At 39.2% G+C, this 27,791-nt stretch overlaps 1 long non-coding RNA gene across 1 annotated transcript; it reads right to left on the bottom strand.

Moving 5' to 3' along the window:
- Positions 1-308: 308 nt before the first annotated feature.
- LOC143443444 (uncharacterized) lies at positions 309-27,791 on the bottom strand. The gene is made up of 5 exons (XR_013112430.1): positions 25,943-27,791; positions 24,761-24,800; positions 21,440-21,609; positions 6,766-8,197; positions 309-6,398 (listed from the first exon to the last, which is right to left on the bottom strand). It is a non-coding gene; the product is annotated as an uncharacterized LOC143443444 (long non-coding RNA).

Raw genomic sequence — 27,791 nt, 5'->3', positions numbered from 1 at the left:
AAATGCAACCAATCATGTATAACCGTGCGAAAATGACTTCTTTTCCCCACCCCATGCTATAAAAGACCCCTTAGCCTGCCACTCGAGGCCAAACCTTGCTCTTGAGAGAGATCTTGTGGTTTGACCACCAGCTAACTTCCCTAATAAAGCCTCTGCTGATTGCATGCAGGTATGGTTTCTTGTGATCTTTGGGTGGTCGTGATTTCCTGAGACTTGAGGAAGGGTCTTCCAAGTATGGGGATCTTCAGTTCCTTGACACCCAATATTTTTATATAAAAAAATTAAAATAAAAAATAAAAACAACATGATTTAAATAAATTTGTCATGTACAGGAGTATATCACCCCCTTTTTTATTTTATGAAGATACTGTTTTAAAGTTCCATGAGCCCATTCCACAGTCTCTTGTCCTTGACAATTATAAAAAGATCCCTGTAATATGGGTAATGTTAAGTTGCTGCTAAAAGTCTCAAATGTTTGACTGCCATAGCCAGTTCATTATCTAGGTTTTGTTTGTTTGTTTTTCTTTTTCTGTTTTATTATTTATCAACATTTCAGATGTTATCTCCTTTCCTCATTCCCCACCCCCAGAATCCTCCCTCCTCCTATTTCTATGAGGGTGTGCCCCTACTCATTCACCCTCTCCCAACTCCCCTCCTTCCAATTCCCCATCACTGGGGCATCCAGCCTTCAAGGGACCAAGGCCCTCCTCTCCCACTGATGCCCAACAAATCCATCCTTCTCTACAAATACAGATAGAAACATGGATCCCTCCATATGTGTTTTCAGACTAGCTGTTTAGACAAAGGGAGCTCTGGATAGTTGGTATTGTTGCTCTCACTATGGAGCCACAAGCCCCTTCAACTCACTCAATCTTCTCTCTAACTCTCAACTGGGAACCCTGTGATCAGTTTGATGGTTAGCTGTGAGCATCTGCCTCTGTATATGTCAGGCTCTGGCAGTGCCTCTCAGGAGACAGGTATATCAGGCTCCTGTCATCATGTACTTCAGAACATCCACAACAGTGTTTGCATATGGTAATTGCATCTGGGAGGGATCTCCATCTGAGGAAGTCTCTGGGTGGTCTCTCCTCTACTTTCTGCCCCACACAATTGTCTTATGTTTGCTCCTGTGAGTATTTTGTTACTTCTTCAAAGAAGGACTGAAGTACCCACACTTTGGTCTTTCTTTTTCATGGGCTTCATGTGGTCTGTGAGTGATGTCTTGGGTATTGTAAGATTTTGGGCCAATATCCAATTATTAGGAAGTGCATACCATGTGTGTTCTTTTGGAATTGGGTTACCTCACTCAAAATGATATTTTCTAGTTCCACCATTTGCATAATAATTTCATGAATTCATTGTTTTTAATAGCTGAGTAATACTCCATTGTGTAGATATAACACATTTTCTATATCCATTCCTCTGTGGAAGGACATCTGGGTTCTTTCCAGCTTCTGGCTACTATAAGTAAGGCTGCTATGAACATAGTAGAGCATGTATCCTTGTTATATGTTGGAGCATATTTTGGGTATATGCCCTGGAGTGGAATAGCTGAGTCCTCAGGAAATATTATGTCCAATAATCTGAGGAACCACCCAACTGATTTCCAGAGTGGTTTATTCAGCTTGCAATCCTAACAGTGGAGAAGTTTTCCTCTTTCTTTACATCTTCATCAGTATCTGCTGTTATCTGAGTTTTTAATCTTAGCCATCCTGACTGGAGTAAGGTGGAATTTTAGGGTTGTTTTGATTTACATTTCCCTATGACTAAAGATGTTGAACATTTCTTTAGGTGTTTCATGGCCATTCAATACTCCTTAGTTGAGAATTCTTTGTTGAGCTCTGAAACCCATTTTAATAGGGTTATTTGATTGTCTGGAGCCTAGTTTCTTGAGTTCTTTGTAAATTTTGGATATTAGCCCTCTATCAGATGGAGGATTGGTAAAGATCTTTTATCAATCTGTAGGTGGCCATTTTGTCCTATTGACAGTTTACCTTGACTTACAGAAGCTTTGCAATTTTATAAGGTCTGATTTGTCAGTTCTTGACCTTAGAGCATAAGCCATTGGTATCCTGTTCAGGAACTTTGCTCCTGTGCCCATGTGTTCAAGTCTCTTTCCTACTTTCTCTTCTATTAGTTTCACTGTGTCTGGTTTTATATGCAGGTCCTTGATCCACTTGGATTTGAGCTTTGTACAAGGAGATAAGTATGAATCCATTTGCATTTTCCAACATGTTGACCTCCAGTTCAACAAGCACCACCTGTTAAAAATGCTGTCTTTTTTTCCACTAAATGGTTTTAGCTTCTTTGTCAAAGATCAAGTGACTATAGGTGTGTGGATTCATTTCTGGGTCTTCAAGTCTATTCCATTGATCTTCCTGCCTGTCTCTGTACCAATACCATGTAATTTTTATCACTGCTGCTCTGTAGTCCAGCTTGAGGTCAGAGATGGTGATTCCCCATAAGTTCTGTAATTGTTGAGAATAGTTTTTGCTATCCTGGGTTTTTTGTTATTCCAAATGAATTTGAGAATTGCTTTTTGTATCTCTGTGAAGAATTGAGTGGGAATCTTGATGGGGATTGCTATGAATCTGTAGATTGCTCTTGGCAAGATTAATCCTGCCAATCCATGAGCATGGGAGATCTTTCCATCTTCTGAGATCTTCTTTTATATCTTTCTTCAGAGACTTGAAGTTCCTGTCATACAGATCTGTCCCTTGCTTGGTTAGATTCACACCAAGGTATTTTATATTATTTATGACTATTGTAAACGGTTTCATTTCCCTAATTTCAGTCTTAGCCTGCTTATCCTTTAAGTAGAGAAAGGCTACTGATTTGTTTGAGTTGATTTTATATCCAGCCACTTTACTGAAGGTGTTTATCAGGTTTAGGAGTTCTCTGGTGGAAGTTTTGGGGTCACTTACATATACTATCATATCATCTGCAAATAGTGTAATTTTGACTTTTTTCTTATTTTTATCCCTTTGATCTCTTTTTGTTGCCTAATTGCTATGGCTAAGACTTCAAGTACTACATTGAGTAGACAGAGTGAGTGGGCAGCCTTCTCTAGTCCCTGATTTTAGTGGGATTACTTCAATTTTCTCTCCATTTAGTTTGATGTTGGCTACTGGTTTGCTGTGTATTGCTTTTACTATGTTTATGTATGGGCCTTGGTTTCCTGTTTGTTCCTAGACTTTTACCTTGTAGGGGTGGTGAATTTTGTCAAATGCTTTCTCTGCATCTTGTGAGAGGATCATGTGGTTTTTATCTTTGAGTTTGTTTATATAGTGGATTAAGTTGTTGGATTTCTGAATACTGAACAATCCCTGAATTCCTGGGATAAAGCCCACTTGATTGTGGTGGATGATTCTTTTAATATGTTCTTGGATTTGGTTTGTGAGAATTTTATTGAGTATTTTGCATCTATATTCATAAGGAAGATAGGTCTGAAGTTTTCTTTCTTTGTTGGGTTTTTGTGAGGTTTAGGTATGAACATAATTATAGCCTCATAGAACAAATTGGGTAGTGTTCCTTTTGTTTCTATTTTGTGGAATAGTTTGAAGAGAATTGTTATTAGGTCTTCCTTGAAGGTCTGATAGAATTCTGCACTAAAACCATCTGATTCTGGGCTTTTATTTTTTGTGGGGAGACTGTTAATGACTGCTGCTATTTCTTTAGGGGTTATGGGACTGTTTATAGGTATATTTGCTCCTGTTTTAACTTTAGTACCTGGTATCTGTCTAGAAAATTGTCCATTTCATCCAGATTTCCCAGTTTTATTGAGTATAGGCTTTTGTAGTAGGATCTGATTTTTTTCTTAATATCCTCAATTTCTGATATTATATTTTTTCCATTTTGATTTTACTAATTTGGATACTGTCTCTGTGCACTCTGATTACTCTGTCTAAGGGTTTAATCTATCTTGTTGGTTTTCTCAAAAAACCAGATTTAGGTTTTGTTGATATTTTGTATAGTTCTTTTTGTTTCTACTTGGTTGATTTCAGCCCTGAGTTTATTTCCTGCAGTCTACTCCTCTTGGATGCATTTGCTTCTTCTTGTTCTAGAGCTTTCAGGTGTGCTGTAAAGCTGCTAGTGTATGCTCTTTCCAGTTTCTTTTTGTAGGCATTTAGAGCTATGAGTTTTCCTCTTAGCAATGCTTTCATGGAGTCCCATATATTTTGGTATGATTTGTCCTCATTTTTATTAAATTCTAAAATGTCTTTAATTTTTTTCTTTTATTTCTTCCCTGACCAGGTTATCATAGAGTATTCTTCAGTTTCCACGTGTCTGTGGGCTTCCATTGATTTTATCATTATTGAAGACCAGTCTTAGCCGGTGGTGATCTGATAGGATACATGAGATTATTTCAATCTTCTTGTATCTGTTGAAGCCTGTTTTGTGACCAATTATATGGTCAATTTTGGATAAGGTACTATGAGGTGCTGAGAAGAAGGTATATTCTTTTGTTTTTTGATGAAATGTTCTATAAATATCTGCTAAATCCATTTGGTTTATATCTTCTCTTACTTTCATTGTGTTGCTGTTTAGTTTTGGAAGGTCCCCACGAAGGGAGGACCTCACCCAAGCCTTAGGAATACTCGGCCACCCAATAACTCACAAGACACTGAACTTGATGCAATCAGCAAGAGGTATATCTCAATCAACATGTTGAGGTCAAGACCTATAGCCCACACAGGGGCAGTGGGGTCTGACCCAGGGGCTTTGAAGACAGAGGGAATTTAAAGGCAAAAACCACAACTCAGGGGAGAAACCACAACCCAAGGGGAGTGAAGGGGGATTATTGGAAAGCACCTGTGGAAAGTACCAGTCCATTATTCAGATTGCGACAGAGCCCAAGGAACAGTCATGGAGAACACTTTGTATAGGCTATTCTCAAAGAGCCTATTCATAATCAACCATTTGTCTTGTGGTCAGCCAAGTTCCTGAAACACAGAGCTCACAACAAAGCTGACCTGCACTCTTGGTTCTGCTCAGCCTGTTAAGAGTTTCTGCAAATTTTTAACCCTTTCAGTTTCTGTTTCCATGATGTGTTCATTGATGAGAGTTGGTTATTGTATGAGGGGCAATGTGTTCTTTGAGTTTAAGTAAAGTTTCTTTTATGAATGTGGGTGTCCTTGCATTTGTTGCATTCATGATCAGAGTTGACCTGGACGGTGGTGGCACACGCCTCTAATCCCAGCACATGGGAGGCAGAGACAGGCAGATTTCTGAGTTTGAGGCCAGCCTGGTCTATAGAGTGAGTTCCAGGGCAGCCAGGGCTGTACAGAGAAACCCTGTCTCAAAAACACAAAAACAAAAACAAACAAACAAACAAAAAAAACATGAGCAGAATTGAAATTTCATCTTGGTTGATTCTTCCTTGGATGAATATGAAATGTCTATTCTTATCTTTCTTGATAACTTCTGGTTGAAAGTCAATTTTATTCGATATTAGAATGGCTACTCCAGACTGTTTCTTGGCACTATTTGCTTGGAAAATTGCCTTTCAGCCTTTATTCTGAGGTAGTGTCTGTCTTTGCACTGACATGCATTTCCTGAATGCAGCAAAATATTGGGTCCTGTTTACTTATCCAGTCCATTAGTCTATGTCTTTTTATTGGGGAATGCAGTCCATTGATGTTAAGAGATATTGAGGAGAAGTGATTGTTGCTTCTTGTTATTTTTGTTGTTAGAGTTGGAGTTATGTTTGTGTGGCTATCTTCTTTCAGGATTGTTGGAGATTGAAGATTAAAAACAGGGCCAAAGATATGCACACTGAAGCAGCTCTGTCCAAGCTGTGGTCCTGTCTACTAGGGGAGTAAGTGAGTACACGTGTATTTATCATCCTACAAGACCCTAAGTGACATCCCCTGCTTCTCCTTCTACCAGCATGAACTCTTATGGAAAGTTTCATTTCCTAGGGATTCATTGTTCTCATAGATGAAAGTTAGAGAAAACAAGTGTCTCTTCAGAATGGCTTCCCTTTGTCATGCACAATACACCATGTTACACCCAGACAAGGAACATACCAGGCAGCTTTGTCACCTCAAGCAATGAGGTTTTTGTTCAGGGCTGTATCACTGTGGGAGGATATTCTAGACTTTGCAGACAGTAATATACACCTGCATCCTCAGCCTCCACTCTTCTGATTCTCAGAGTGAAATCTGTTCCTGACCCACTGCCACTGAACCTGTCAGGGACTCCTGAGGCAAGATTGGACATTAGATATATGAGGAGCTGAGGAGACTGGCCTGGCCTCTGCAAAAACCAATTCAATGCAGTGTTGCCATTACTATACAGGAGACTCTTACTAGACTTGCAGGAGATTGAAACTGACTCTCCAAGAGTGACAGGATCGGAGAGTGTGGCCTGGGTCATCACAATATCCCCAGTGGCTCCTGAAATAAAAGAAATGAAAGGTTATGCACAAACATGATGGTGTTATGTTACTTTATCGACTTCTTAATTACTGAGGTCATGACTTTCATTCATATTCTAAAAATATTCAACATAAAATACTTAAATAAAGTAGAGAAAGCATGGAGACTCTCTCAAAATCACCTAATCCTTCTGCTTTGGTACTTCTTCTGAGCTGACACAAAAATCACAGGTTTCCATCTCTTCACCCTCTAAGCCTCACAAGCCCATTCATGGAGAAAAGGCTAGAAATCTCATACATGGACAAAGTACACATCTTTACCATCAGGTCCCCCAAAATGTCCCATCCCTCCACAATCTCCTTGATCTTTTTTTTTTTTCCCTCACCAGGGATCCAGAGCACAAGCAGCCCCAGGAGCTGAGCCAGGCACCTCATTCTAAGAACTTGGTAGAAAAAAGTCTTGAGTAGTCAAGACAACAAGAAAGGCTAGCTTTTGTCTTGGACCTGTAGGGAAGATCCTCCCTAGGGAGCAATATGCAAATCCCCTGCTTGGTACAGCTGTGTGAAAAGTAACCAGCTGAAGGAAAACCTACTTTAGCAATGAAGTGTTACAATGGGTCTTCTCTGTAAAAAACATAGATTATAGTCTCTGCTGCCTACAACAGGGAGCAGTTGGATTCCACTGTGAAAGGCTAGATCAGCATAAATGGAGACACACAATCTGAAAGAACTGGGCATGCTAAGATACCCCCACAGAACAAGAGCTATTATTTTCAACAGTTTGCATTTGCTAATTTCAGCATAGTGTCTTCCTGTCTAATTCTACCTGATTTTTTGTTTTAATTTTGTCAGAGGTGGGAACCCAATGAAGGAAACTGAAACGTATTTCATGAGGAATACGTATCTACATGAGGAATGACTCTGTAATGGCCATTTACCACAAGAATGTTGGTACACTGAAGACTGAAAAAAAAAACAACTAAGTTATAAAAATACATATGTAATTCCATTGGTCAGTTATTACTTAGTTAAATGTTCTTAGTCAAAATTCTACCACTTAGGTACAATACACAAACAGGTAGACACAGCAAGCCATGAGCTAATTCAGAGTCGGAAGACTTACATGCCATTTCTTCCATATTAGAACTCAAAAAAATTGGGTCAAAGTTTCTGCAACTCAAGCCCTGAGGCTTCAGCTAAAAAATATGCTTCAAATCTATTAAACAATTCCTCCTAAATGGCTACTTCAGATTGTTTTGTGGGTTCATTTGTTTGGAATACCTTTTTCCAGCCCTTTAAAGTAATGTTCATCATTTCTGCTGAGATGTGTTACTTGTATACAACAGAATGCCTGATCCTGTTTATACATCCATTCAATTAGTCTATGTCTTTTTACTGAGGATTGACATCAGTGATGTTGACAGGTATTAATGGCCCATGATTGTTAGTTCCTGTTATTTTGATGTTGGTGGTGGTACTGTGTGTGTGTGTGTGTGTGTGTGTGTGTGTGTGTGTGTGTGTGTGTCTGTCTGTGTGCATGCATGTATCTTCTGGTTTTGCTGGAGTGAAATTATATTTCTGTGTTGTCTTGGGTCTAGTTACCATCCTTATGTTGAAGCTTTCCTTCTAGTATCCTCTATAGAGTTGGAGATGTAGAAAGATATTGTTTAACTTTCCTAGGTTTTCTGTATCCAGGATTGTATCAGTTTGTGTTTTCTTTATTGCTTTTATTTTCATTTTTGTTGAGGCCCTCTCCACTCCATGCTTGGCGGCCACTGTTTCCAGGCCCATCTGCCGCTCTGGTCTTCGGGTCAGGGTCTAGAGAGAGAGAGAGAGAGAGAGAGAGAGAGAGAGAGAGGGGATTAAGGGGAAGAGACTCAAAGAATGGAGACAACACAGAGGTTCTGATCAAGTCTCCTTTATTGAAGGGAAATCTGGGGTATTTATAGGCTTTTGCCACGTGCCTTGTAGGTGCGTGGATACCACGTGACTTGCAGGTGTTGATATGACATAAGCCTTACAGGCGTCTATAGAGTGGATAGCATGTGCACCGCATGCCTTGCAGGCATGGATACCACATGCGCCTTGCAGCTGGGGGCAGTAAACAGCAAAACAAAATATGTGGGATATCAGAGTATGCTTCAGCTGTTGTAGGCTGTTGAAAAACAAGTCTCAAGTCAGGGTATATGGCTTGAGATGGCTGCAAAGCTGATAGTCACTTTCTGCTAAAAGTCAGCTCCCAACACATTTTCAGATCTTGAACAGTTTTGTTCATGTTTAATTGTGTTTTTCTGTATTTCTATAAGGAATTATTTCTGTATAATTTTGTCCCGTTTAATTGTGTTTTTCTGTATTTCTATAAGGAATTTATTTATTTTCTCTATAATGGTATCTATTATCTTCATAAGATTAGACATAAGACCATTATCTTGAAATTCAGGAATGTTAGGATTTTCAGAACTTGTAAAATACCTAGGTTCTGGTAGTACCATATTGCTCTGGCTTTTATTGATTGTATTTTTACACTGGCCTTTAGCAATCTGGTTGTCCCTAGTTTTTGCCCTTTAATCCCTTAGGGGAGCAAACATCCAAAGATGCAGATAGAGCTGGTGGTCCCTGGTGGTTGCAGGCCTCTGTTTAAGGTCTCCAGGGATGTAGGCAGAGTTGTGGCTCAGAAAATGTAGTAGAGTGGGCAGCACATTGCTTGAAACTGCTGGTTATGTCCAGATGTGCAGGTAGGAAATTGGGGTTGGGGTCTCACTTGATGGTAGCTGACAGTTGTAGGCATCTACATTGTAGTTAGGTGTGTGGACAGGAAGATGTAATACAGAGGGGACAGGGCAGATCTCATGGCTGTTGGGTTGGCAGGGAACTCAGCAGGCAGGAGCTTGGAGTTTGAGGAACTAACCTGGTTGTCTCTGGCCAGCCTAAGACCTTTGAGAATTCAGGCAGAGCTTTGGCCAAGAGAAATGAATTTCAGATAGGACAGGATGGAGCTCACAACTGCTAGGTTTGCCCAGAGGGGCTGCCAGGTGGGGAATTGGGATAAGGTTCTCACCTGTTAATCCTTGATAGACGAGAAAGTAAGGAATAGCCTTGAATGCACTGGCAGAGGAGAAAACTTCCTGAACAGAACACCAATACCTCAGGCACTAAGATCAACAATTCATAAATGGACCCTCGTGAAACCAAAAAGATTCTATAACAACAAAGTACAACATCAACAAGAAAAATCAGCACCCTAAAATTTAGGAAAAGATTCCACCAACTCCACATCTGGCAGCAGGATTGCCCCGGCCCGCGGGGATTCGACGAGACCTTAGGGAAGGGGGCGAACGAATGAAAGGACAAGAGACACAAAGAATGAGAGCAAGTCTGGGTTCTGATCAAGCTCTGAAACTTTAATTTTGGGGGCAGGTTATAAAGACACAGCAAACCGGGAAGTTTGGGTGAGGGTCATTGTTTAGGGCTATCTTACTATGGAATCCTTACTGTCTAAGACCTTCCCACTGTCATAATCTTATCACCCTAGACCATCCCACTGTCATAATCAGCTCCAAGGAAATGCCAGACGTTCTTTAGGTTCCTGGGACCTGAGACCTGTGAATGTCCTTTCTTAACCTTGTACTGACTAGACTTTCTAAAACACCAGGTAATTTCCTGGGCTTGGCTCCCGGCACAGGATGACATCAAAAATCTATAAAAAAAAAAAAAAAAAACAAGATACTAGATGTGAACAAACTAAATAACCCAATTTTAAAAAGAGGTATAGATCTAAACAGAGAATTTTTGACAGAGGTGTCTCTAGTGGTTGGGAAACTGTGGGAACCGGCGGGTGGTATACACTGTAAGATGACAGGCCTCAATAACATGAGAAAGCCCAAAATTTCAAGGTCTTTATTGACATGATGGATGGTAGATGGTCTGGATGTGCACCCCCCCCCCACTTAAGCCAGGGGGAACTTGACTTAAATAGGGAGGGAAAAGGAAGGAGGGTCACTTAATTAGCTATGCCCTCTAGCCTTTAAGTAACTCATTAATATGGGAATCTCTCTAGGGCTGAGGCCTGTAGTCATGCCCTCTACCTGTGCTGGTGACACCTCTTTGGGATAGACTATATTGTCCTTACAAGACTGAACTTCACTGATCAAATGGAGGTCTCCACCACATGTCAGGAGCCTGGATTCTGGGAGCACAGTGGAATAGATACCCCTCCCTCACAGGCAATGGACACCTGTTGGGTCTCGGGGCTATTTCCAGACAGTGCTCCTACCAAAACCCAAAGCCAACCTAGCATGTTCCCAGAGGAAGCATTTAAGAAATGTTCAGCATCCTCATTCATCAGAGAATTGCAAATCAAAATGACTCTGAGATTTCAACTTACCCCTATCAGAATGGCTAAGATCAAAAACACAAGCAACAGCTCATGCTGGTAAAGATGTGGAGCAAGGGAAACACTGCTCAATTGTTTGTGGAAGGATAAACTTCTACAACCACTCTGGAAATCAATCTGGCAATTTCTCCAAAAATTAGAAATACTTCTACCTCAAGACCTGGTTCTACCACTCTTGAAAATATACCCAAAAAAGATACTCCACCATCCCACAGGGACCCTTGGTCAACTATGTTTATAGCAGCTTTATTCATAGTAGCCAGAAACTAGAAATGACTAAATATTTCTCAACTAAAGAATGGACAAAAGTATGTGGTTCATTTATACAATGAAATACTAACCAGACATTATAAAAAGGAAATCATTAATTTTCGGTCAAAATGATGGAACTAAAAATATCATCCTAATGATGTAAATCAGAATCAAAAGGACATGTATGGTTTGTACTTGTTAATAAGTGGATATTGGTTATAATGTACAGGATAACCTTATGCTACAATCCACAGACTCAAAGAAGTCAAATAACAAAGAGAGCCCAAGGGAAGACAATTGAATATTTCTCAGAAAGGAAAATAAAATAGATATTGGAGGTTGAAGGAGGGAAGGAACTGAGTTTGAAGGGAACTAGGAGGAGAACACGGTGGGGGAACCAAGTGTAGGGAGAGAAAGAACAGAAGTCTGTGGTGGGCAGCACAGAACAGGGCATTTCTAGGACTTCTCAGGGACCTGGAACAAGTGGTGACTCTGAGACTTCTAGTAGTGGGGGATACGGAGTATAAAGTGACCACTTCCTGTAGCCAGTCAGGACTCCCAGTGGAGAGATAAGGACACCCACTCACCCAAACACCTGCGACCCAAAATGTGTCCTGCCTGTAAGATGTTCAGAAACAAAAATGGAACAAACACTGAAAGAATAGCCAAGCAAAGACTGGCCCAAATTGAGATCCAGCCCATTGGCAAGAACCAGGCTAGACACTATTAATGACCCTCTGCTGTGCTTGTAGACAGGATCCTAGCATTACTGTCTTCTGAGAGGCTCCACCCAGAATCTGATGGAAACAGATACAGAAACCCACAGCCAGACATGAGAAGGAGTTCAGGGAGCCTTGTGGAAGAGTTGGGGTGAGGATTGAAGAATCCAAAGATGATTCAGACTCCACAGTAAGATCAACAGTATCAACTAACCTGGGCCATTGGGGGATCCCAAAGACTGAAGTACCAACCAAAAAGGAAGCATGGGCTAGACCTAAGCTTCTGCATACATGTAAAAGATGTGCAGCCTGATCTTCATATGTTTTTCCCCAAAGCTGGAGCGGTAGCTGTCCCTGAATATTTTGCTTGCCTGTGGATCCAGTCCTTCTAATTGGGCTGCCTGGTCTGGCCTCAGTAACAGATGGTATGCCTAGTCATGTAGGGACTTGATGTGTCAAATTGGGTTGATACCCAGAGGGATTCTCCCTTTTCTCAGTGTGTGCAATTAGGAGAGGAGCTGAGTGAGAGTGGGACTTGGAAAAGGGGGGTTAATATTGGGATGTAAAGTGAATAAATAAATAAATAAATAAATGAATGAAAAAATTAAATTGAAACTAGTTTCAAGATGATGAAAGAAAATTATTGACATTACTTAACCAGAAAGTCAAGGTGATACCAGTTATGGCTGGGTCAAGTGACTCAGGGGTATCAGGAAATCAATCTTTCCACCTCTTGGTTCAGATTTCTTTGAAGATGGCTTTAATGTCAGGTTACATTTCCCTATGATCATGAAAAAAAAAGGCCAGAAGCTCTGGATGATGTACCAAGGGTTGAGAGAAGCTGTGAACATGGTCCTATTCACAGTGCACTAGTATGAATTTCAGTAGGGTCGGGAATGGGGTATTTGATTATATAGTCCTAGGCTAGGTATGTTGGTTCATACTTATAATATCTGCACTGAGGCTGAAGCAAGACAATTAGATATTCAAGGATATCTATCCTTGTCTACATAGGGAGTTGGAAGGCAAACTACAATATAGGAGATGCTGTCTAACACCAAAAATAGGTGGCAAACAAACATTGGTGTCTAAACCCTTATCTCAACACTTGGGATGGAGAAGCAGTTGGAGCTCTATGAGTTCTAGGATGGTCTGGTTTATATAATAATTTTCCAGCCAGTCAGAGCTACACAGGGCGACCTTATCTCAAAAACAAAACACTATAAATTACTATCACATACTTCCTATTATGCATAAATATAAATGTTTACACAGGAATTCAACAGTTCAAAGAACTTTATACTATTACTCTATATTTATAAGGTCTTCTATATGCCAGGCAGCTTTAACTAACAATATACTTAGAAAGAATTTGAAATTAGAGTTCTCCTGCTCCACTGTTCACCATCATGACCAATTTTTGCAGTGCTGGAGATGAACATCAAGGACTCAAGCCAGGAAATCACACTAAGAAGCTAACCTTCAACCCTTTTTTCTCCTTTTTGAAAAAAGAGATTCTACTAAGTAACCCATGCTGGACTTCAAACTCTTGCTACCTCAACTTCCTGAGTAGTACAGATGGGGAGCTTCAGGCCCAGCACTGAGTAATCAAAGTTTACTTCATAGTGTCACAATGAAGTAGTGACATAGTATTTGAGGGTTGTGACATCAGAAGGAAAATCACATATTACAGTGCAGCCAGGTTTGCTATGTCACAATAATGTTTTAATGATGTCACAGTGCAGTTTGGTGGTATAATGCTGTTCTGTTATGTCACAATTCAACATTGTGGTAGCATAATTCAGCATTGCAGTGACATCATTGCATGGTAATATATGTAATGTGGCAATGTGTTGACTCAATGGAGCATTATGATACCAAAATTCAACACTATAATAGCACAATGAATCACTATGTCAGTCCAGTTGAGCATCTAATATAATGATTCATGTTTGTGATATCACAATGTGGCATCATAATATCTTTGTGATATTATAATTTAGTATTATGAGGACATAACAGAATATTTTGATGATGAAACAAATCAGTGTGTTAATGCATAGTGACAAATAGTGGAGTCCTGAACTGTTATAGTGAAGATTTGGGTGTCTATACAGCATTGTGATATCACAAGAGCCCTGTACTGTCACATCATATAAGAGAATAGTGATCCATTAAACATCTCATTTCACAAATTGTGACATCACAAAGATACATGAGATATGACATTTGAATACTGCGATAACCCAATGATATAATGTGATCTCCTGATTCAATGATGTAATGACAACTGTATAATGTGATGCCATATCCACATTGTGATGGCTCTGTTTAATTTTACATGTATGGGTGTTTTACTGCATACATGTCTGTGCACCATGTGTGTGCCTGATACAAGTAAAAAAGTATGGACAAAACAGTATTCTTTGGGCCATACTGTCACACGCTACAGCTTCCACAATGGATATTTTTTTCCTTTGGGTGGTAGATTGCAATGGCAAAGGGCAGATACAAAAATTTGGGGAGATGAGTGGGATTCGGATGCATAATATGAAATTCACAAAAATCAATAAAATGTTTTTTTAAAAAAAAAATCTGTGTGCTACTATATTTGCACTCCCAAGCACATGTATCTCAAACTGGTCTTCTACACATTATGTAAAGAATGACTTTGAACTCCTGATTTCTTGGTTCTACCTCTTCAGTACTGGGAATACAAACCTATCACCATCACATCGAATTTGTGCAATGCTAGGAATGGAATCCAGAGCTTCATACATGGTAGACATGATAGACTCTACCAGCTAAGCTCATTGGAAGCCTCAAGTATTCTTTAATTGGATAAACAGAACACTAGCTCCTGTCCTAATATAAACTATACTTTTCCAAAATGATTTAAAAAATAAGGAACAAGGTTAAAAATACAACATGTATAAATTACTTGAAAATTAGTTCCAGCTAAGTATAGTATCGCATGCAGGAAACTAGCATTCTGGAGTTGAAGTGAGAAGATTGAGAGTTCAAACACATCATCAGGAAGAAAAACAGGAAAGAAGGGTAAGTCCAAGATGCTAAGATCAGTAAGTAAAGCAGAAAAATGTCACAATTCTAAATGCATTGCTTACTTTGTGTTGCTAATTAAGGATTCATAAGTAAATAAAATTTGTTATAAAGTCTTTTGTACATTGTGAGTTAAAGATTATATTTAGGGGCTGGAGAGATGGCTTAGTGGTTAAGAACACTTGTTGCTTTTCCAGATGTTCCAAGTTTAGTTTCCAATACCCATGTCAGGGACTCACAACTGCCTGGAACTCCAACTTTAGAGGTGTCAAAATGTTAAATACATTTAATCTTAAAAACCAAATCAACAAAACAAAATAAAAGCACATGATGTTTAGAGTTCATTCTGTAGTCTGGGAAATCTAAACTGGGATGCAGGGCAGAGCTAAAGTTGATGTGGGGAAAGAGAGTCCAAGTGAAACTCCTGTCCATCAGCAAGCAAGAGGCAGTAATATTGGGGCAGCATTATTGGGCGATTATTTGTGGGATGGAAACCATGCCAGGAAACTTGGTGGATAGAGCTGGTTGAGAACTCAGAAACTCACACCTGGAATGGTAGTTGCCTTCCTGCTCCCTGCCAAACTCCTGGCCTGGAATACAAGCCATACTTCCCACATAAGGAAATGTGACCTGGTGTCACATAGGCCCAGAAAAGAGCTCTCCATGTGAATGAGGTCCCTAGAGGCCCTGAGGGTTTACCCAATAAGCTATCTTTCCCAGACATTTCTCCCTGCAAAAGACATTTAATCTCATGTCCACCCTAAGAAGCTGGTATGGTATATACCCATTTATCACAATAAACAGTCAATAAACAGTTTAGAACCATAGACTATCTCTTTCATCAAGAATCACTGTGGAGAGCATGGAGGGCATCTTTGACTAATGAGCCACAGCCTAAGCTTCCCACAGAAGGCCTCTCTGTGCGTTCAACCACCACCACAGACAGGCTAAGGACCAAGCTAAGTGACTGGGGGACACTGCTGATGGCAGCTAGCAACTGGAGAAAAGGGGAAAAGGGACAGAAACACACACACACACACACACACACACATGCACACAGAGGGAGAAAGAAGGAAAGTAAGAGAGGAAGAAGCAAGACACGTTACACCAAGCAACTTCCAAATACTTTACACATATGTATACATATATACATACATACATACATACATACATACACACACATATGTACATATGTACATATACACATACACACACTTTCACACATTGAATGAATGTAGTAAACACGAATGAGCTGGCTTCAACCATTTTGCATATATATATTGCATATACATATATATATGTGTGTGTGTGTATGTGTGTGTATACTATATATGTATACACATATATATGTGTGTGTGTGACATTCTATTTTTTTTATAATGAATGATTATGGGGAAACAATATGTCCCCCCAAATATCATTACATGAAAAAAGTTATATACCACAGGTAAAAAAAAAAATCAAAATTATTCCCAAGAACCCACATATATTCATAACTAAACACCTTGTTATAGATTAGCAAAGTGTGTGCAAGCAAGGTAATTTTTTCAGCCAGTTTTTCTTACTCACAGGCAGCAATTTGCACTTAGAAAAAATCAATTATTTTAGTATTTATCTTAAAAAGTAATCTTATAAAAACCTTAAAAGAATCACTAATTTAAACCTTTATATAAAAAGCAATCAGTCATTCCTACTTTAAATCCTCAGGGATTCTCCTTCCAGTCTGGGCCTGAGCACTGAGCAGATCCCGGGCACCAGCTCTGCCCTAAATCTCACAGAACCCAGAGGAAGTGGGCCTCCCAGGAGCTCTAACCCAGGCAGTATCTTAGGTAAGAAGAAAACAATACCAGCCCCAAACAGGGGGTAACTGGGACCCACTAGGACTCAGGAAGTCACTCCTGGTCTAGAACATTGGTTCCTTCCGGTCAGCACCTCAGCACTAAGCAGATCTTGGGCCCCAGCTCTACCCCAGTAGTAACACTCACCACACACAGTTCTGATACAACCAAGATAATAGGAAAGACAGGTTCCAGTCAGAGACAGGGCAGGTAGCACTAAGGAGATCCAGATGGCGAAAGGCAAGCACAAGAAAATAAGCAACAGCAACGCAGGGTACTTGGCATCATTAGAACCTAGTTCTCCCTCACAAGAAAGTCCTGAATTTCCCATATCATTAGGAAAGCAAGATTCAGATTTAAAATTACTTCTAATGATGATGATAGAGGACTTTAAGAAGGACATAAATAACACTCTCAAAGAATTTGAGAAGAACACAGGTAAACAGGTAGAAGCCCTTAAAGAGGAAACACAAAAGTCCCTTAAAGAATTACAAGAGAACACAACCAAACAGGTGAAGGAATTGAACAAAACCATTCAGGACATAAAAATGGAAGTAGAAACAATCAAGAAATCACAAAGGGAGACTGCCCTGGAGATAGAAAACCTAGGAAAGAAATCAGGAGTCATACATGCAAGCATCACCAACAGAATACAAAAGATAAAAGAGAGAATCTCAGGTACAGAAGATACCATAAAAAATATTGACACAACTGTCAAAGAAAACACAAAATGCAAAAAGTTCTTAACACAAAACATCCAGAACAAAATAAGAAGACCAAACCTAAGGATAATAGGTTTAGATGAGCGTGAAGATTCCCAACTTAAAGGGCCAATAAATATCTTCAACAAAATTATACAAGAAAACTTTCCTAATCTAAAGAACAAGATGCCCATAAACATACAAGAAGCCTATAGAATGCCAAATAGACTAGACCAGAAAAGAAATACCTCTCGTCACATAATAATCAAAACACCAAGTGCACAAAATAAAGAAAGAATATTAAATGCAGCAAGGGGAAAAGGCCAAGGAACATATAAAGGCAGACCTATCAGAATTACACCAGACTTCTCACCAGATACTATAAAAGCTAGAAGACACTGGACAAATGTCATACAGACCCTAAGAGATCACAAATGCCAGCCCAGTCTACTATACCCAACAAAACTCTCAATAACCATAGATGGAAAAAACAAGATATTCCACGACAAAACCAAATTTACACAATATCTTTCCACAAACCCAGCATTACAAAGGATAATAGTAGAAAAGCTCCAATACGAGGAGAGAAACTATACTCTAGAAAGAGCAAGAAAGTAATCTTCTTCCAACAAATCCAAAAGAAGATAGCACACAAAGATAACTTCACCTCTAATAACAAAAATAACAGGAAGCAACAATCACTGTTCCTTAACATCTCTTAACATCAATGGATTCAATTCCTCAATTAAACGACATAGGGTAATTGACTGGATATGTAAACAGGACCCAGCATTTTGCTGCATACAGGAAACCCACCTCCGTGACAAAGACAGACTCTACCTTAGAGTAAAAGGCTGGAAAACAAATTTTTTCAAGCAAATGGTCCTAAGAAACAAGCTAGAGTAGCCATTGTAAAATCTCCAGCCTGAGAACACAAAGGGAGGGACTCATGGCTCCACCTGTATAGGTAGTTGAGGGTGGCCTTGTCAGGCATCAGTGGAAGTGGACGTCCTTGGTGCCTGAAAGTTTGGATTCCCTAGTGTTGGGGAATTCGAGAACAGGGAGGAGGGTATGGGAGGATGGTGGGAGCACACACTCATAGAAACTCCCAGAATTATATGGATTAGACACAACAGAGGCAGGCCTCCAGAAGACTAGATTCCAGAATTCAAACAAAAAATTATCTTGATACTAAAATTTCTTTTGAGAATTGTATATTGCAGAATACACAGCCTTGGTGTATTTACTCATCAAGCAACCTAAGTAGACCTGCTCGAACCTCTGATGTCCTGGAATTCCATCTGGATGCACTGAAGACACAGTGTCAGAGGCTTATCAATTTACTTTACCCCTGCCCCTCTTCTAATATCTCAATGTCCATAATCACCTTGAAGAAGTTAATGAAGAGTCAGCGCCCCTGTTTCCTGGGCTTGGGGACTGAGGTTAATATTTGGGCTGTTTTTCTAGGGAAAAGTAGTGGTTTTGGTGGAACAGGGAGGATTAGCTAGGATTTATTGCATAGCCATAACCTATTGGTAGAAATATGTATAATTGTTATTAAGATGAAGTTATGATTTCTTAAATGGTACAAAATTTACTTTGATTTCAAATTTAAGGTTTTCATTGGTATGAGCTTCTTATTAATATAAAAGTGAGATTAATACTGTTACTCTGATAGGCATTGCGCCTATGTAACACATTTAGGAATACAAGGCTTAGACCCAGTCCTTTTTTAACTTTTCTAACTGATTTGAGACGGTTCGCCTGTGAGTTAAAGGCCTATAGCAAATTCATGGCTTGGAGTTTATTGTTAGGGTGTTTTCTATATTTTATTTAGAAATAGCTGAGAGGAGTTAACAGACAACAGTCCAGATTATCTTACATGGATAGTTAGTTTTCAAAACATCAGAGGTCCACAGAATTGACATTACAAACATTTCTGTATTAGTGTTCATTTTGATTAGATACCTGTGTGCTCCTGACAGCTTCCTGTCTTGGATTCTAGGAAGAAATTGAGCATCCTTGGAGTAACTCCAGTTGTCGACTAGGCAAGAATTGCCTCTTTCCATCTACAAATTACTGTCCAGAAAAGGACACACTTGCGGAATAGTCGACTGATTATATCTGCCAAGACAGAGTAATCAGCCCTGGATAATTCTGAATTACTAGGTCTATCAGATGATCCTGGCCCACAAGGCTGAAGATCGGATGCTCCAACGTTTTGTAGTATAGGGACTGTCCAGGTGTTCAGCGGTCTATATAAATTGGCTAAATTTTAGAAGCTTTGTTTTGTGTTTCCCACAATTTCAGTTAACTCAGTCATTCTGGATTTCCGATGGGGTTGAAGACTTATAGTCTCATAGCCAATTCTGGCTATTTACTTTGAGAGAAAAGATTTGAGAGGATGGTTTTCAGCTGACATTCATTCTAAAGCCACGAAAAAGCCAGATTCAGAACTAAGTCTTTTAGTTAGGAAAGATGACAGAGGTTCTGGTTAGTCAACAAAATGATTGACTGGGTATTAGGACGATCTTGTACCTTACTGACACAAATTGGTATAGTTATGTTCTAATTGTATTTTGAGAGAAAAGTTTTATTTTAACAGGAAGGGTGATATGTAGTAGGAGCTAAGGTGGGAGGAGTAAAGAGAAGAAGAGAAGGAGTAAGGAAAAGAGGAGGAGAAGGAGAGAAGGAGGTAGGTGACAAGAAGGGCGGAGGGAACATGGAGGCAGATGTTCAAATGTCTCCGCCAGTCAAAGATAGTTGATATAGCTAGGTTGGGTATTGGGTTACACTTCTGATTGTGTGGGCATCTTGTTATTAAGCATTAGCAAACTTGTAAAGCCTTTGATTAACATTAAAAAATTATATAAAAGCAAAATGGAGAAGGGTGATGGGATAGGGATTTTCTAGGGAGGGGAAATGGGGAAATGGGATGGCATTTGAAATGTAAATAAAATATTCAATAAAAATAAATAAATAAATAAATTTTAAACAAAACAAAAATATCCTTAGGGATTTACTTATCTTACCTATCTTATATTATCTGATCTTAAAAGAATCACAAATTTAAACCTTTATATAAAAAGTAAACAGCCATTCCTACTTTAAATCCTCAGGGATCTACTCATTAACAATTTTTTATTAAATCATATCTGAAAGCTGAGGGTAAAAATGGGTACAAGAAATTAATCATCACCTAAATCGTCAGTCCAGCCTCCATTAGAATCATGTCAGCCAATGCTGTCATGATTACACTACCATGGTTGTTTCCTAACCTCAAAAACTCCCAATTCAACTAAGACTATGTTCTTCTGAACTTCAAATTGTTCCCTAAGATTGTCTACTTCAATGTCACTAACAAAAATATCTTAACATAATCTCACTAACAATTTGGTTCTTTCAAATTCCTTCTAAGGGCGGTGGTCATTGCTGACAGTCTACATTTTGAAGTTCTTTCCAAGGGTGAAGACTGAACTATTAACCTGCTCTGGCAGCAATGCTGCAGAAAGATCAAGTACTATTATTGTGAGTGTGGATGATTCTGCCCAGTGAGGGGCTGGACGACCCCTCCGAGTGTTCACACAACACTTAGATTAGGAAGGATGTAAAGACCGAGAGTACAACATGAAGTCCTCAGGACACTGAGTCCTCAGGGCTCTGCCTCTCTGAAGGACAAGCAACATGGCCATGCTAACTGCTGGGCCACATTCCGTGAGTTCGTTGTTCTCGAACTGGCCTCCACAGTAAACGGAAATGGCCCATGTTGTTTGCTTGTTTGTTTGTTTGTTTGTGGAAAGCAGCCATTGATACTGCATTTGTTCCATGTTTATGTCTGCTCCTTAATACCTGCTACTAAAATTCACCATATTGAGTGTTTTTATTTGTGTGCATATAAACTTGAACTTGTCCTAAATTCATCTAAGGAACCGTGGTAACAACAGTTCACGTGAGAGGCAATGTCGAGCTCAAATGTCGGCTTTACCACAGAATGACAATTTGTTCACATTTTTTTCGAGAAAAGAATAAAGATGTAACATTTTTAAGTTCGTCTGTCCTTATTGTAGAAAACAATAAAAGTCTGAAGTAAGCCTTACATGTTTCTTGGAGCTCTCGCCACAATGGTCAGCTGTAACTTTTCCTGTTGCTTTCAGAGAATTAGATTCCACTTCCCTTTCTCTCAAGTCTCCCATGCCTCAGGAATGCAATTTGCTCAGATGTCCAGGAGGTGGTGCCACAGTTCCTTTTGGGTGCTGCACTGTGTCTGCTGAACAATTTACATGTATCTTACGGTGACCATTCTTACTAAAGCCATACCCAATCACATGCTATATAGTTGTTTAGATAACAGAAGACTGGGAGTTGTTAGCTGCTGATGAAGATCGAAACCTAACAAGTGAAGAATTTGAAGTGCAAGCTGGAACTCACTGTTTAAATGACTGAACCAGTTCCATGTGCCAGAACCAGTTCTGTTCCCTTCATAACCTTCTAGGAGCAACAGTGGCAACAGTCACAGCTATCAACAGTACATCAGAAACTTTGATACAAGTCTGTGAGCTGAAAGGCTGATTTTAATGTCTGTTCTATTTGTTCTATTTGTCTCTCATTGAACCTGGAGCTCACTGGTTTGGCCAGACTGGCCACATTCACATGTGTGTACACACTCCAATAGGTACATAATATGCACACACACAAAATAAAAATTAAAAAAGCAGTACTATTGATGACTTAGCTCTTTATGTGTACTGTAAGCACGTTTTATTTATACCATTCCTGGAACTGGGGAGATGGCTTTGTGGTTAAGAGCACTTGCTGTTCTTGTAGAGGATCCCATGTTCTCTTCCCAGCACTGATACGTCAGTTCACAAATGTCTAAAACTCCAATTTGCAGCGAATTTGATGCACCTTTCTGGCTTTTTGGGCACAACACACACACAGTACACATACATACATGCAGTCAAAATACTCTAACACATAAAATAAAATTTAAAAATAATTATCTACATGTGTTCATTTCAGATGTGACATACAAGAAATGAAGAAAAACAAACATGTATTGAGTGGAAATTTTTCTCCTATTAACACAAAATTGTCTAAGATATTATTTTAAGTAATTGTCTATTAGACCTGGTGAGCAACCACATTGTCTTGCTCTATGTTGGTGCTGACTAGAACCTATGCAAAGTATCTAGTACTCCAGATACTTTTTAGCTTTTTTTGTTAAGAACTAAACAAAGCCCTGTTTTCAAGTTGCCACAGCCCTGTGGGAAAGTAATGTTAGAAGAGCAGAAAACAACCTTCATTGACCCTCATGACCTTTAAGGACAATGACTGCTGTTGCTCCAGTCTTTCTGGACAGCCAGGTGTCTTCTCTTAGTCAGGTAAGAACTGTTTTGTCTCTAGTGATGCTACTAATTCCTGGCATCAGACTCAGGTGATGGTGGGATAATAAGGGAGCATTTTCAAAATTCAAAATACATTGTTGAATGAATCTAGAAATCGATTTGGGTATCACTGCTTTTATTCAGCTAATACCTGGCTATTTTGGTGTTGAAAATAATGCCAAGTTAGCAGCTACATGGACTGCTTGCCTTTGTTGTTCTGTAAATTTGAAACTAAGGCTGTTCTAACTGGTGCTGTGTAAAAAAATCAAAACTGAGCAAGTGCTTCTCTAGAACTGATGTACTATATAAAGATCAAAACAGAATAAATTAGGGCTGGGGAGATGGCTCAGTGGTTAAGAGCACTGACTGTTCTTCCAGAGGTTCTGAGTTCAATTCCCAGCAACCACATGGTGGCTCACAGCCATCTGTAATGGAATCTGATGCCCTCTTCTGTTCTGTGGGAGTAAGTACTCTAAAGACAGTGAGAGTGTACTTACATACATAAAGTAAATAAATCTTTTTAAAAAATAATTTATAGCCGGGCGGTGGTGGTGCACGCCTTTAATCCCAGCACTTGGGAGGCAGAGGCAGGCGGATTTCTGAGTTCCAGGACAGCCTGGTCTACAGAATGAGTTCTAGGACAGCCAGGGCTAAACAGAGAAATCCTGTCTCAAAAAAACAAATAATAATAATAATAATAATAATAATAATAATAATAATAATAATAATAATTTATAGCTTTCGATGTTAGACAATGGTAGCATCTGAAGGCACAGTAACTGCAGGGAGCCTCTGCAAGGCTTCTGAAGACCTGACCATGTTCTGTTACTTGACCTAGAGGATGCCTTGGTGGGGGTTTCCAGACTGAAATGCCTCATTCCAGTGACTCAGTGATACTCTCAGTATATACAACATTCATTAAAAGAAAAATGTCTAGTTAACAGTCTCCATTTTGCATCATGTTATGATACCAGGACATGTGTGACTAATGATGGCAAGTTTGTTTACTTGGGTTTTTAATGATGACAACAGTATAAAATTGTCCCTGAAGAAACCTGTTTTTGTTGTCTATCTGAAATGCTTTTGATTCCTGGCAGTGATTTGAGTAGCCTGGTCTTGAATCTCTCGATTAACAGATATTCATAGATTAGTTCAGTTAATGTGCTTGACTGCAGCCAGGAGAGCTGTCATTTCCACCAGCCCTTCTGCCTTGGAACATCCATGGGGTGGGCAAATCAAGGTCAACAAGCCAATTTCTGATCTGGTCTATGTAGCACATGAGTGAGATGACTGACAACAGACACTCTGTTCTACCAAACTACTGGAGCTCCTGAGTACACAGGTAAGCCAGAGTGCTGTATTTCTTCTGTTTCCCAGGGATTGTTAAAGAACACTCTGAAAATAAACCTTTTTGTTCCAAAAGCATAGGTTAAAAGTAAACGGTCCCAGCTCCCTCTTCAGCACTTGACTTCTGCCACAATGAGCATCAATCCCATCACAGTCGACCATCCAAATCAGTGGACGTTTCTAGACAGCTTTCTCCAAGGACATAAGCTTGTGACCACACCCAAACATTGTTGTAACACAAACCCTATAGCCTTATGGCAAACAAGGCAGACAAACTGAAACGTACCTATGATAAATTAGAAGTAAAAAAGAATGGTAGGTTTCATATTGTTGGAGTCCTTAAAGTGACTTAACTCATGTTTTAAGAGGTGTGGCTTTGGCCAGGCAGTGGTGGCGCACCCCTTTAATCCCAGCACTTGGGAGGCAGAGGCAGGTGGATTTCTGAGATTGAAGCCATCTTGGTCTACAGAGTGAGTTCCAGAACAGCCGGGTCTACACAGAAAAACCCTGTCTCAAAACCGGGTCTACACAGAAAAACCCTGTCTCAAAAAAAAAAAAAAAAGTGTGGCTTTGTCAGACTGTATGTGATAAAGGACATTTCTTCAATTTGGAACATAAAATTACATAAATATCTTTGGTATTTGTCATAGGGTCTCACTGTGTGGTCCCAGGTTGCAATTCTCTTACCTGTGCATCTTTAGCGCTGGTGTTACAGGCTGACAGAGACCTGGAAATAAGTATTAGAAAAATGTATCAGTCAGTTCATGTGGTTATAGATAGTGGTTTTAACCAACATAAACAGTGGGGTTTTTAATACACTTTAAAGAGGCAGGATGAAAATAACACTTGGAAAGGACTGCATACATTATTATTTAACCTTCACTCCAGTCCAGAACATTTAGCTTTGATTGAAGGGCTTTGGGTCCATTGGTGTGGCTCTTTGATAAGCTGCTAAGATCCATTTTTTAATTTTTTATTTATGTACCCAGTGCTCAATATTGGAACATGAGGCTTTGAAAATTCTGGGCAAGATTCTCTGTCACTGAGAAATAACCCTGGAAATGTCCTCCCTAAGGTGTTCTTTTCTGTTAATTGGATATTTTATTTACTTACACTACAGATGTGATTCCATTTCCCCTCCCTAGAACTCCCATCCAATCCCCCCTCCTCCTTTATGCTTCTATACCATTTTGATTACATCCATGTATTAAGGTCAGTTCTAGGGTGAGGGTGTAGCAATACAATAGATGCAAATAGTTAAAAAAAAAAAAAAAAAAAAAAAAAAAAAGCAATACAATAGACACAAGTAGTCAAAGAAAAAGCAAGACATTAAACCCAATTTCGGGAACACTCTCATGATCACCGTTTCTAAAGGCTTATCAGGATGACTAAAATATCTGAGCCTACTTCTCTGTTCTAGCCCAAGGTCATTTTCCATGTCTGAAGCCTACTTCTTTGTTCTAGCCTAAAATTTAGATTCCTGTCTGAAATTACTTCTTTGTTCTAGCCTAAGATTTAGGTTCCTGCCTGAGATTACTTCTTTGTTCTAGCATAAGATTTAGATTCCTACCTGAAATCACTTATTTATTCTAGCCTAAAGTCATATTCCTGCCTGAAGCCTACTTCCTTGTTTTGGCCAATGTCATATTTCTGCCAATCAGCCCATTTTCTTGTCCTTGGCCCATGCCAGATTCTTGCCAAGCAGCCCCAAAGGCTCTCAACCTCTTTCCCATTTTTAATTCATTAACAAGACAGAGGCTGTCTTAGGTCATTCTGACAAGAGTGCCTTCCTTACCCATCATGGAATATGCATTACCAAAAGCAATACACTTATGTCTTATGTTGTTAAGGCTCTGTGCAGAATCTTACCTGTCCTTGGCTTGCCAGCCTGTTAATTTAATAACTCTGTCTGGGGCTCCATTTTCAGGTTCAAGGCAGTTACTTGGCTGTCAACATGTTGATGTTGTTGAAAAAAAGCTTTAACACAATGGGCAGGAATAAAAGTATTCCTAGGACAAAAGGGCTAGCATGATAAAACTATATATGCCATTTTTTGAAGCTTGACCAATACAGAAATACTAACCTCGAGAATAAGTAATTTTATCAGCAGTGTCTTCCCCATCAACACTCAACAGAGCAGCATTCTTGAAATTCATAAGCTCCCTGTGCATCAATAAAACATCCTAAGAGGTGTTGGAATTATGCCAAATACACTGCAAGTGTCATTCAACTTCTTCCTAATTATAATGCCTACCACTGTAAATTGGAGAACTAACATGAATCAAATGGTATTTGGCATGACTCTCAAGATGGCTCCTTACACTTAAATTCTGAACCTCCTTCCAGTAATTTGAATAGGATAAAGACCATCAATTCATTCTTCCAAATGCCTATCTAAATCCTCTGGTATATTCAACACATTAGAAACATTTTTTGCTAAATGATTAACAAAAGTAGCTGTCTTAACTTCTTGTGTCACAGCGATTGCAGAAACAGTAGTGCCAGCAATTAATGTAAGTGCCAGCAATTAATGTAATTAAAGCTGTTATACCAACAATAATCAAGCCCACTACCCTCTTGCTTCTGCTTAAAGCCTGACTCATTTCTTCCAGTACTTGCAAGCTATTTTTAGAATACTAAGGTTCTGTGATACTCAGGGCACTAAAACGAAAGCTGTTGATAGACCTCCATTACTGACATGCTGGATTTCAAAACACAAACACAATTAGAAGGTATACAATCAATACAACTTATATTAAATACTGTAGAAGAAACAAAGGTATTTTTAATTTGACAATTAAAAGAGCCTTAAGACATGTGCTAACACCTGTTTGAAATCCAGATCCTGCCCTAACTTTATCTCTTGCTAACATAACATCATAGAGAACTAGAACTAATTTCCATATGTGTCTCTGAAAAATGTCCAGAACCATAATTCCAAATGAAGATTGTTATTTCCTATATTGGATTGATTTCTAGACCAGTCGATTGAGTCTGAATACCTGGTCCCATTTTATAAAAATACAAGAAGCATTATAACTTCTCTTTTTGATTCTCTGTTCCACAAAGTCTAAGAACTTGACTAAAGACAGCCTGTGCCATCAGGGGTATAGATAAGCAATGGTGGGTGAGGAATTTATGTCCAATACAGCTTCCCAGTCACCATTGTCAAGGCACTCAGTAAGCTCACAGGTCAACATCATTCATTCTCCTAGACACAGCATGTCTCCCCCATCACTCTGGCAGTCACCATGGTCCTTCAGCACCCTGCAGAAAAAACATAAACATGCCCTCTTCCCAATATTTAATACCTGATAATGATCATGCCTTATGACAGTAAGTGGATGCTTCCCTTTCACCTATGCATAAGTATGCCTAGTTGTAGAGCATGATAGACACTCAGCAGAAAGTTCCTTGGCATCCAAATTTAAAAAAAAAAAAGCTTTAAAATAAAAAATAAAAAGAACATGATTTAAATAAATTTGTGGTGTACAGGGGTATATCTCCCCCTTTTTTATGAAGATATTGTTTTAAAGTTCCATGGACCCATTCCACAGGCTCTTGTGCTTGACAATTATAAGGAATCCCTGTAATATGGGTAATATTAAATTGCTGGTAAAGAATCTCAAATGTTCAACTGTCATAGCCAGCTCCATTATTAGTTTGTTTGTTTGTTTGTTTTGTTTTGTTTTTATTATTGAGTACTTTATTTATCAAC

The sequence above is a fragment of the Arvicanthis niloticus genome, chromosome 9 (genome assembly GCF_011762505.2).
Source record: "Arvicanthis niloticus isolate mArvNil1 chromosome 9, mArvNil1.pat.X, whole genome shotgun sequence".
In the NCBI taxonomy this organism is placed as follows: domain Eukaryota; kingdom Metazoa; phylum Chordata; class Mammalia; order Rodentia; family Muridae; genus Arvicanthis; species Arvicanthis niloticus.
This window is presented reverse-complemented; position numbering and strand designations above follow the sequence as displayed.